This window comes from Lolium rigidum, chromosome 1 (assembly GCF_022539505.1).
Source record: "Lolium rigidum isolate FL_2022 chromosome 1, APGP_CSIRO_Lrig_0.1, whole genome shotgun sequence".
Taxonomy (NCBI): domain Eukaryota; kingdom Viridiplantae; phylum Streptophyta; class Magnoliopsida; order Poales; family Poaceae; genus Lolium; species Lolium rigidum.
In genome coordinates, this window is record NC_061508.1 from 146,360,217 (window position 1) to 146,369,890 (window position 9,674).

A 9,674-nucleotide genomic window follows, 5' to 3' on the forward strand; every position below is an offset into this window, starting at 1 on the left:
ACCCACCCCCTGTGTTTATGAATAATCATGTGCTTCGCTGCAACACGTAGTATTATAGGACTAGGAAGGGTAGAATTTAATATGTGCATTTGCATTTCATGGATATGAAAAGGTGGGTAAAATTTCAAACTAAGTAATTGAGGAACAAAGGGATTGGAATTCGATCTCTAGTGTTGCAGTTTGGCTTCATCATCACTACGATTTGAATTCAAATTTTGATGGGATCTTTGTATTTTCAAATGGGATCAAAACTCACCACTTCAGCTCAGACTTAGAACACACAAAAACATTAGATAGAGAGAGATCTGTGAGAGCAAGGAAGCTCTAGAGGAGAAGGCAAGGAGGGATAGTTTAGAAAGGTTAATCCTACCACTTCAGAAGTAGCAACCCTAGACAGAGAGTAGGCATTGATTGTCGAGATGATCAACACCTAGTGCAGGCATTAGTAGAGCATGGCATTCAAAGCTAGTTAAATAGGTAGTAAATCGTGCTAGGCATGAACCAAGACCATACTAAATTACTCATCCTAGCTAAATAAGGACCCAATGTTTCGTAAACAAAGTAAGAACCCTAGAAATGGACGCGACATGATCGGCAGTGACAAAGACCCTAATTACGAAATCAATCGATCATGAGAGGGGGAGAGAGAGAGAGTTTTGGAGAGGGCGAGAGAGGTTAAACGACATAATGTAGCCATTAGAGTGTCATGGGGGGGAGCACAAATCAACCCATGACCACAATCATATTTGGAGAAGACGCGGACGGCCAATGGTGGCACATAGATCCCTCGATTGTGGTAGCTCCACCTACGCCACGCCAGCAGCGACGCATCAGCGTAGGCAACACAACAAACCCTAGGATGGCCACCAACTCGTCGGAGCTTAGCGTCGCATCGGTAAAGGTGAAACCATAGTTTCGATTTAGGGTTAAGATCGACCACAATAGGGCACTACAACCAAATCTGAGTGGATAGGGTAGTACAGTGCTAGGAGGCGATACGGTGTGCGTGGGGCGGTTGGAGATGGCCGTGGCGACCAAAATGACCCTAAATTCAACTAATTTACAAAAATGAATAAAAATACCTATCTTAGGAAAAAATATATAAGGAATTCAAACCTTTTTAGTACATTAAAAAACATAATTTGAGTAGGTAAAATCTAATTTGAATTAAAAGAAAGAAAATCATTTAGGGTATTTAAAATACCTTAATAATACTAAAATAAAATTCCAAAAATAAAAGGAATAATAATTTCCAACTTAAATATATCATGAAGGATTTTAAATCATTTAAAAGTGCTACAAACCTAATAATAAGAATTTTAATTCATTAAAAGTCACCTAAAACTCTAAAAGGGACAAAATAGTAATTTCATCTAGAATCCATAAACGAGGGGGATTAATAATACACCAATAATGCATTGCACATATTTGAATTAATGCACCATTTTGTCTCTTAAAAAATTGTCTTTACCGGATAATGATGCAATCTTTAGATTTGGGGTCCAGGGTAAAGTAAAACCTTTGAACTGCATTATCTTGCGGTTTTCAAGCAAGTTCAATCTTCTATTGCATTCAAAAACAAAACACTAATTTATAAATATAAAATGGGGTTACCAGCCTAAGGGTTAAGTAATCATTTGGGTGGGAAGTGGAACCATGGTTGAATACACCGTGAAACTTTGTGGTGAAGATTCCACTGTATTCACAACACCTTAGAAATAATCAACAAATGTAGTTACTCATAGTATGTGTCCTATAGACAACGGTAACCACATATCCCAGAATGGGACAGGAGATTCATAAGTACCTTATTCCTTTCGTATCTTCTCGAATATTTAATTGGTATGTTTCCATTGAGGAATCCGTGGTTCGAAGCCCGAAACGTCCCCATCCTATGCTGCAGAGTGGCAACTATAGTGTCTTTGGAGGAAGGGTAACTGAGCGTTGGTTCCTCAAACCAAATTTGTTACAACTGGTGGAGTGCAGGGTTGCGGAGAGGGACTCGTCATGACTCAGTAAACTTGGTGTGGACCTCATACCTTGGAAGTTTGAAATGGGAAACAAGGCCAAGGATGTTTATGGGTGAAGTGGAGCAACCTCTCGAGACTGCCGAGTTATCACAACCCGTGAATGTTGACGAAATTTTTTTTTCGAACATAAAACTTAACTTTTCTAAAAACCCTTTTTCGAAAACCCATGCCTAGGATCCCCAAATCTGCAATTGCAGAGAGATCATAAAAACACCCACCTATAGAACTTGTTGAGTATGCTCGTACTCAATCTATTACTTCTTAAACCATTGCTTAGATTATAAGAATACATAGTGGATGCTTTAGGAGGACTTGAAGATGAAGGAGACAACTACATAGATACGATATCAGAATAGGATCGGCGGAGCGAAAGGCTAGCAGATAGAAACAAGAAATTATATAGGCTAGACTAGTCTAGAGCTCATATAGGACTACATTTCTCCAAGTACCATATCTCTTAGAGATAGGACATTTGAATTTGTCTTTATTTGCAAATCCTTTTAGACCAAAAAGATCATGAATCTTCTTGTACTCTTTCTAATGTGATATGAAATAAAGAGTGTTGGACCCGCAATGTTTATGGTGTAACACTCCGACGGATGTAATATTTATGTCAATCGCACACTACCGCATGTAATTGTGTGATGGTTCACCGCATTGATATTTATGCGTTATTGGTTGAGAATACCCCCTCCCCCAACATAGACACACACCCTCGTAAAAGGCGAAAAGAGTCGACATCATCATGATTTTGTTTTGTTGAGTCTTTAGAAAATTGTACTATTAAGAGGAGTCCGCTTATGAAGTCCCGAAACCTCCGGGATCTACAACCTTAGGCGAGTCTCTTGATTTTACACAGAGATGGAACGTTAGGCGTAACTCTTTGTTGCCCCCAGAGGTAGCCCAAAGGTTCCCCTAGAGCCCCCAGCCCTCTCGGGGCAGCTTCCATAACCAATATAGAGTTGGCACCGGTTTACACTGTGCATTGATCAAATCTTTATTGAACCCAAAGAGGTAACCAAAAGCACTAATATAAATTGATTTCTAGTGACATAAATCCTAGTGAAAAATTTCAAACCATCACTGAATGTCCATTATAGGTGATAGAATGGCCCAATTCACCACCTGTTGTCTACAATGCATGACAGAACGTTTTTTGTCAAGGAAAACCATCACAGTCAAACGTGGTGACAGATTTTAACCATGGTATATTAGTACCGTCACTGAAAATCGACCATCTACACACATGTCTTATTATGATTAATTGGCAAAATATGGTTTGGTGGAATTCAAAACCTCGCCAAACAGAAAAAGGATTTGTGCAATACCACTAGGCTGATTTCAAGTCACTATTTTGCAATTACCGTTAGTTATTATGTACCATATCTATTAGCAGATATATTCATTGTCTTGTTTCCTCTCTAATAATGTGCCTCATCAACAAAACTGAGACATGTATAATCTTGGATCTAGAATACGACGTCGACGTACGAGATCATTTCGCATTTGCCAAAAGGTTGCAGGCGAGGTTGCAAGGTCCCCTAGACGCCGCAATGAAGAATGCGAGGTGATCTCGTTCACAACCTCCTACCAGCTGCACTTGTGTGCATTTAACATGTTCAATATGAAGAGCATTTGTAGAAATTCAATTATGACGATATTTCCCAAATGTAAATAATTTGTTTTTTACTAAGTGTGTGATTCATGAACAAATAAAAGGTTAGATTGCTAAAAAGACTAGCAGTATTTTCTGTAAGATTTGTGTGTACGATGATTATGATCCACCATCATCACTACAAGTACTAGCAAACTTTTAATTAAACAACTACTAAAGGAACTACACAACATAACCATGAAGGTAGACCAAAAACTATGATATGTACTAAGATGGGCGCATTTCCATTTGTTGAAACAACTGAACTTCCAGCCACGGAAGATGGAAAACAAACATATAATTGCCATGGTTTCCCAAGTAAAGCATCACCAACACACTTGGTCCTATCACGAGAGCAGGTACCATAGGAATGAACATATCCTAGCTGTTGATGCAGGCACGACCATCGTCGGCAGAAAGTGAGTATGTTGTGTGCATCGTTGCATGGGGAGGAGAAACAATATTGATGGCCCCACTTTGTTCCATGTCGTCAGGGATAAGACGACGCGGGAGTTTCTGATGAAACAAAAAAGGCTGATGTCAGGAACTATGCATCATATTGTAGACAACTACAACAACAAAATTAAAACTGGCAGTGTAATGTCCCAGGTTTAGCGACGATCGAGGGGTAGAATTTAGAAAGGGATGTGCATTGCATCGTAAAATCTGGGGAAATTTCGCGCTTTTAAAAGAAAACTGCATCGAAGGGGGGACAAGTTTCTCTCTCGATACCTTACAGGGTTAGGATTTCGAGAGTGCGATAGACTTGGACCTCAATGAACTAAACTAGGGTTTTCGAGAAGAGAGGGAAACATTGCATCTCAATTTAAGTTGCATGATTGAATTCAAAGAAGTTATGTTTGAATTTCAAGATTCAAACATCAATTGAATATATCATAATTCAAATTCATTAAAACAAGTAGATAAGCATATATATAAAAGAATAGCACATATAATTAAAGCTCATTAGAAAAATTTGAGATTTATTGATTATCACACAATTTACATTGTCAATTACAATATTCCAAATTGAATTATGAATATTACAACACTTTACAGAAATTACTAGAAATGAAAAGGAAAATGAAAATTACAAAGTTGTTCACATAACTAAACTACTAGCTATATTTCTTCATGAATTCTTGATCATCAAAGAGATGGAGATCATCTTGATCATCTTCTTTGATTCCTGTAAACAAAACAACACAAAGAAATGAAACATTAGGCCAAGTGGCAAAGCCACTTGGCAGATTAGTAAAAATACAGGTTAATTGGTGGATAATACCAAGCCTGCCGAGCTGAGCATGCCAAAGCTCAAGTTCCAAGCCACAACCACACAGGCAGCTCACAAGGTCAGCTGCATGTCTCACAACACACACAGTCCAGGGGAGAGGAACCCTGGAAGAGCACTGCTGTCGACCAAGGAAGGGTAGAGGGAGACAGTATAAAACCTTTTCACCAGCAAACCCTGGATTCTCATCGACAGGATTGGCACAAGGGTAAGAACAACCAGAACAGCAAGAACTACAAGAACAGGAAGAACAACCAGAGCTGTTCAACCTCTCAACAATCACCAGAATTAAATCAAGCATCACAAGCTAGCCAGGAGGAGCAGGGCAAGCCAACAAACCATCTAGAAGCAACCCTCTACAACAACAACTAATCTAGGAGCTGGAGTGAGGTATACACAAATCATCCTGAGCAAAATCATGTTTTGCTCATCAATAAGCATGCCATATGCATCACAGAAGCACATGAGGGTAGAACCCTGTTGTATCATCACTTGGTTGCAAAACCATTTGGTGTCAGCAAACAAATGACTTAGCTAGAAGGATAAATCACCAAGGGAACATTGGTTTTGTCACCACAGTGACATAATAAAAGAAATCCATCAAGGATTTAATCCTACTTAGCCACTCAAAGTCACCTAACAGATAAGCTATACCATCAGATTGGCAGAAATAAAGTGTTCTGCAAGTATTTTTCAACATCAAAAGCTAATGGCAGTCAAGCATGATCAACCAGTAAGCAATTATCCCTTCACAGCAAGCCATCAGAGGTGGGAGCTACAAAAACAACAAGATATTGCTGTTGAGGCCACCTCAACCACACAAGTATTCCAAACCACTAAGCCATGCACACTTATCATCACCCAGATGGGTTCAGAGTGAGCTAGGGTCCCCAACAATGGTTGGCATCCCTCTAGCTCAAGCAAATCAATTAAAAGAATCATTACTGAACCACAGTTCATCACATTTATCCTTTGAATCAAGCCAAACTGTACAAATAAATGAATTTCACAAGTAACCAGTGACATAGACACTTGCAAATGATCCAGAGGATCACTGCAAGCATCCGTAGATGCTTTATCAAACAAAAGCATGCACCAGCACCAGATATGGAGCCACACATGCACAGAGATAAGCAACAGTCAGGCACAGACAGTAGGTGAGCAAGCAACCAACAAGCAGCTGATGATCACATGATCATCAGAGCTTGCTAGAGCATGCTAGGGCATGCTAGAGTCTAGCTGAGCAGCAGAACATGGACCAGTTAATGAAATAGCCACATATAAGCAACAATTGCATCACAGAAATTATGTAAACAATTTTATAATTGTATCCAGAAGCACATCATCAAGGAATTGATGCATATAGACAACAGTTAAGCCAAGCATAGCATACCACGAGCCAGAGCCCAATAAGCATCACACAAATAGCACTGGCCCTTGCTAAAAGCAAGGATTACTCACAGTAATCAAGCCAGGGGCAAGAATCATGGCTACACATTATTATCCGATGCTGACAACAGCAGCTGGAGCAACATGGCAAGCCATGAGCATCAAAACATGCTCATGAGAAAGTATAGAAGTATCATAGAAGAAGTAATAGCATGAGCATGAGCATAGGAAGCGCAACACAAGCAAAGCAACATCACATGCATGGCCACAGAAGCAAAGCCAGGGCGAGTAGAGAAGCAGCAGCAACAGCTAAGCACACCATAGCAGCAGCAGAGGCAGCCATAGACACGCAGCAGCAGCACACACTAGGGCAAGCGCAGTAACCATGGCACAACACGACGCAACAACAGCACGCCATGGCTGGCATCTCCAGGAGGGGGAGCAGCACCAGAGACTAGATCAAGAAGAAGACGAGGAGGAGAGAAAAGGAGTAGAGAGGGGGCGTACCTGGAGCAGACGGCAATCGCGGCCATGGCGGCCACGGCGGCACACGCCGAGCGCACGGCAGCGCCAGGCCTAGCCAAGCCAAGCCTCGACCAGCGCCGCAGCACCCAGCACCATACGGCGGCGCCATGGCGCCAGGAACGCCGGTGAGCGGCGGATCTTCACGGATCCGTACGGCCGAGGCGTGATGCATGCAGTCGACATGTCCGTTGAGAACCCCAAGAGGAAGGTATGATGCGTACAGTAGCAAGTTTTCCCTCAGAAAGAAACCAAGGTTTATCGAACCAGGAGGAGCCAAGAAGCACGTTGAAGGTTGATGGCGGAGGAGTGTAGTGCGGCGCAACACCAGGGATTCCGGCGCCAACGTGGAAACTGCACAACACAATCACAGAACTTTGCCCCAACGTAACGGCGAGGTTGTCAATCTCACCGGCTTGCTGTAACAAAGGATTAGATGTATAGTGTGGATGATGATTGTTTGCGAGAAAACGAGTAGAACAAGTATTGCGGTAGATTGTATTCGATGTAAAAGAATGGACCGGGGTCCACAGTTCACTAGAGGTGTCTCTCCCATAAGATAAATAGCATGTTGGGTGAACAAATTACAGTTGGGAAATTGACAAATAGAGAGGGCATGACCATGCACATATATAATATGATGAGTATTGTGAGATTTAATTGGGCATTACGACAAAGTACATAGACCGCTATCCAGCATGCATCTATGCCTAAAAAGTCCACCTTCGGGTTATCATTCGAACCCCTTCCAGTATTAAGTTGCAAACAACAGACAATTGCATTAAGTATGGTGCGTAATGCAATCAATAACTACATCCTCGGACATATCATCAATGTTTTATCCCTAGTGGCAACAGCACATCCACAACCTTAGAACTTTCCGTCACTTGTCCCGCATTTAATGGAGGCATGAACCGACTATCGAGCATAAATACTCCCTCTTGGAGTTAAGAGTAAAAACTTGGCCGAGCCTCTACTAATAATGGAGAGCATGCAAGATCATAAACAACACATAGGTAATAGATTGATAATCAACATAACATAGTATTCTCTATCCATCGGATCCCAACAAACACAACATATAGCATTACAGATAGATGATCTTGATCATGTTAGGCAGCTCACAAGATCCGACAATGAAGCACATAAGGAGAAGACGACCATCTAGCTACTGCTATGGACCCATAGTCCAGGGGTGAACTACTCACTCATCACTCCGGAGGCGACCATGGCGGTGAAGAGTCCTCCGGGAGATGATTCCCCCTCTCCGGCAGGGTGCCGGAGGCGATCTCCTGAATCCCCCGAGATGGGATTGGCGGCGGCGGCGTCTCTGGAAGGTTTTCCGTATCGTGGCTCTCGGTACGGGGGTTTCGCGACGAAGACTATATGTAGGCGGAAGGGCAGGTCGGGGGGCCACACGAGGGCCCCACACGCCGGGGCCGTGCGGCCAAGGCCCGGGCCGCGCCGCCCTGTTGTGGCGGCGCCTCGTGGCCCCACTTCGTAAGTCCTCCGGTCTTCCGGAAGCTTCGTGTAAAAATAAGCCCCCGGGCGTTGATTTCGTCCAATTCCGAGAATATTTCCTTACTAGGATTTCTGAAACCAAAAACAGCAGAAAACGACAATCGGCTCTTCGGCATCTCGTTAATAGGTTAGTGCCGGAAAATGCATAAATATGACATAAAGTATGCATAAAACATGTAGATATCATCAATAATGTGGCATGGAACATAAGAAATTATCGATACGTCGGAGACGTATCAGCATCCCCAAGCTTAGTTCTGCTCGTCCCGAGCGAGTAAACGATAACAAAGATAATTTCGGAGTGACATGCCATCATAACCTTGATCATACTATTGTAAGTATATGTAATGAATGCAGCGATCAAAACAATGGTAATGACATGAGTAGACAAATGAATCATAAAGCAAAGACTTTTCATGAATAGTACTTTCAAGACAAGCATCAATAAGTCTTGCATAAGAGTTAACTCATAAAGCAATAAATCAAAGTAAAGGTATTGAAGCAACACAAAGGAAGATTAAGTTTCAGCGGTTGCTTTCAACTTATAACATGTATATCTCATGGATATTGTCAATGTAAAGTAATATAACAAGTGCAATATGCAAGTATGTAGGAATCAATGCACAGTTCACACAAGTGTTTGCTTCTTGAGGTGGAGAGAGATAGGTGAACTGACTCAACATAAAAGTAAAAGAAAGGCCCTTCACGGAGGGAAGCATTGATTGCTATATTTGTGCTAGAGCTTCGGTTTTGAAAACAAGAAACAATTTTGTCAACGGTAGTAATAAAGCATATGTGTTATGTAAATTATATCTTACAAGTTGCAAGCCTCATGCATAGTATACTAATAGTGCCCGCACCTTGTCCTAATTAGCTCGGATTACCGGGATTATCATCGCAATACACATGTTTTAACCAAGTGTCACAAAGGGGTACCTCTATGCCGCTCGTACAAAGGTCTAAGGAGAAAGCTCGCATTGGATTTCTCGCTTTTGATTATTCTCAACTTAGACATCCATACCGGGACAACATAGACAACGAGATAATGGACTCCTCTTTAATGCATAAGCATTTAGCAACAATTAATGTTCTCATATGAGATTGAGGATATATGTCCAAAACTGAAACTTCCACCATGGATCATGGCTTTAGTTAGCGGCCCAATGTTCTTCTCTAACATTATGCATGCTCTAACCATTAAATGAGTGGTAAATCTCCCTTACTTCAGACAAGACGAACATGCATAGCAACTCACATGATATTCAAC